Below are 3,578 nucleotides of genomic sequence, written 5' to 3'. Positions count from 1 at the left end.
CTCACATCTTGATCCACAGAGTGAGGGTACTGCAGCAGGCAGTTGAGAGCTCACATCTTGATCCACAGGCAGGAGGCAGAGTGTGTGTCCTGGGGATGGTGGGAAGCTTTCGTGTGCCCAGGCTTGCTGCCAGTGAAGTTTCAAAAGCTTAACGAGATTGCAGGCTAGTTTTACTTCCTGTCTGTGGTCCGAGATGTGAGCTCTCAGCTGTTCCTGCTGCCACGCCTTTGCTCCGCCATCATGGACTCTAACCTGTTGAAACTGTAAGCCCAATTAAACTTTTTTTTCCTGTAAGTTGTGTTGGTCATAGCGTTTTGTCACAGCAATAGAAAAGTAACCAAGACAGTGTGACACCTGATATATCAACCAGACTCCAGGGCAGACAACACACTTTAACAGTCAGCTGGCACTAACTATTTATTTTCTTTGTTGCAAAATTGTTTTATAGGGGCTGGAGAGATGGCTCAGAGGTTAAGAGCACTGGTTGCTCTTCCAGAGGACCTGAGTTCAATTCCCAGCAATCACATGGTGGCTCACAACCATCTGTAATGAGACCTGATGCCTTTTCTGGTGTGCATGAAGAAAGAGCACTAAATATGCTAAATAAAAAAAAAACATTTTATTTTATTTTTAGGGCTGGAGAGATGGCTCAGCAGTTAAGGAGCATTTGCTGCTCAGGCAGTAGCCTGGGTTCCCAGGCCCCACATTGCTGCTCACAACCATTTGTAACTCCAACTACAGGGATCTGATTCCCTCTTCTGGCTTCTGCAGGTACTGGTACCAGGTATGCATGTGGTACACATATATACATGCAGACAAAACACTTGTACACAGAGAAGAAAAATAAATCAACCTTAAAAGACTTTACTGGAAAGAATTTAAGTGTGTACGCATGGATCTATGTGTGGGTTGGTGTATGTGAGTGTGCCGCTGTGGGCATCAGATCTCTAGCACTGGAGCTACAGGCAGTCGTAAGCTACCCATTGTGGGTGCTGGAAACAGAACTTGGGTCTTCCCCAAGAATGACTCACTCTCTTAGCCTCTGGGTCATCTCCCGAGCCTCAAAGACTTAGCTTTTACTGATACATTTGAAACTTTGACAGCTAGTGGAGTTTGTATGGACTCTGTTCTCCTCTGGTGTTTATAACCTTTTCTTGCTTTCAGAGCATTGATATTTCACACTGTGGGCCATGAGGTGGGTGTGTGAGGCTAGCTGTGCTGCTAAGCATTTGTCTTTTCTTTTCTTTCCTTTCCTTTTCTTTTTCCCAGACAGGGTTTCTCTGTGTAGCCCTGGCTGTCCTAGATTCATTCAGTAGAACAGGCTGGCTTCAAACTCACAGAGATCTGCCTGCCTCTGCCTCCTTAATGCTAGGACTAAAGGCCTGTGCTACCATGTCTGGCTGCTAAGCATTTCTTATTTTCTCTTTTAGGTTTCACCTTCTGGTTTTCTGCAGTGTAGAAACTGGTTTTGGTTCCAATGGTGATACTGGGATAGAAAAACCTAAATAAACTCTGCTAGTTCTCTCTCTCTCTCATTTAATTTTTTTTTGGAGGTCACACAACTGGCCACACATTATTAGTTTCAACATGGTTGTGTTGACAACACTTCCCGTGACCAGAACACTGGAGTTGGTAATGCCCATCACCACAAATGTCAACGAACAGAGACAGGGGCTGAAAAACTTCACTTATTCTGAGGGCTTGTGAACCTAAGAAGGCAGCAAGCTAACACCCTAGAAAACTTAGGTATCACATCTGGACAGCAAAAGGGCCCATGTGACAGTTGGCCTCTCCAGAATTGAGTCTTGCTCCTCTGGTCAGGCTGTCAACCCGACCGAGGTTTGTGATGTTGGTGCCTCCTCTTCCCCCAATAGACTGTTCTTCTCTAGCTGCATTGTATCCTGAGTTACAGGTATCAGAGCGGGTCACAGGCTTTTCAGCATTTCTTAGTAAGCTGTAGTGTTGTAGGCCCTGCCACCTGCCTACAGGAAGACAGACAATATAGGTGAGAATGGACCCGCATGCTTCAGGATGTGATGTGAATGCACACGATCAGCACACACCTGCCCAGGAGGCAGAGGTCAGAAGGATTCAATATGCTTTTTGCTAAGTACATGCAGCTGTCTTTGTTTCGGTTCCGTGGTGTGTTTGTCTCCCTGAAGGACAGAGGACTAAACATTAAGAATACAAGCATCTCTGTCTGTCTTCATAGAGTGGTGGTTCTCTCAACCTGTGGGTCCAGACCTCCATGGAGATTGACCGTCCCTTTCTCAGGAGTCTAAGACCCTCTGAAAACACAAATTTCTGATGGTCTTAGGCACTGATACTCTGTTCCTCTATCCGTCTCCAGGCGGGTCCACGCACATGCAGATTTGCCCACATATAGTACCCAGACTGTATTAAAGGGTAGAAGCTCTGAATCCCATTTGGATATCTAATGCTCTTGAGACATCTTCTTTGACACGTTGTAGAGCACCCGAAGCTGTTGGTGCCTCCAGAAACATAGCCCATGGGCCCATCTATGCTTTGAGCACCCGGTCTTCCAGTGATTCTGTTTTGCAGGTTTTCAACAGAACCTTGTGCCTCAGAGGGAAGGATTGTACAGAGCCGTTGTGGGCATAGTCCCAAGACATGCACATGTTGCAGCCTAGATCACTGCCCAAGCCATACTGGGGGGTTGGGGGGCAGTGAACCTTTTATCTCAGGTTTTTTTTGAGTTCTAAGCAACAAGTTGGACGCCAATTTATGGCAGTAAAATTTTAACCCAATTTACCAAATCAATCAATTCACAACTCAGTTGGTATATATGCTACTCGCCTAGATTGGGCAGATCTACCACTACACTATTATATTCCCATCTACTAGATCCCATATGACTTGCAATTTCTCCAAGCCATGATTCAGTTCCATCTTCCTTCCACCTTGTTCTCCTCTGTCTTTGTCATTCCCCCTCCCCTTCTCCTCCAAACTTTTCAGCTCCACCTTCCCTCCTGCTGCCTTAGCCTTTATTTGAAAAGTTAAGGTGGGGAGAAGGTTCCTAAGGCACCTGTGTAATTTGCTCCTCCTCTGCAGTGCTTTCCAAGAGAGGAGAATTAGCATCAAAATACAAGACCGGGGCTATCCACGACAAGTGGATAAGGGTTAAGGGTTGTCTGGAATGGTTGCACCAACAGTGGGCCTAAAGAAACATTTTTTTTTATCCCATGTATTTTCTCATGTTGACAGAAGTCAGCAGAGTGACTTTGCTTCTTGACCCTGGCCACCAAGGAAATCGTTTCTCTTCAGCTCTTCCCTTTTGGGCATTGGCTTTTCTGTGACATGAGCTTTCGGATCTGTGTCCACTAGTAGGAACAGTTGTCCTGGTCAGTGACAGGTAGGTTTTTCTTTTCTTTTCTTTTCTTTTCTTTTCTTTTCTTTTCTTTTCTTTTCTTTTCTTTCTTTTTTCTTTTCTTTTCTTCTTTTCTCTTCTCTTCTCTTCTTTTCTTTTCTTTTCCTTTCCTTTCTTTTTTCTCTTCTCTTCTCCTTTCCTTTCTTTTCTTTTTTCCTTTCTTTTCTTTTCTTTTCTTTTTTTTTTTTTT

Source organism: Mastomys coucha, unplaced genomic scaffold (genome assembly GCF_008632895.1).
Source record: "Mastomys coucha isolate ucsf_1 unplaced genomic scaffold, UCSF_Mcou_1 pScaffold13, whole genome shotgun sequence".
NCBI classification, from domain to species: domain Eukaryota; kingdom Metazoa; phylum Chordata; class Mammalia; order Rodentia; family Muridae; genus Mastomys; species Mastomys coucha.
Note: the sequence above shows the minus strand (reverse complement) of the source record.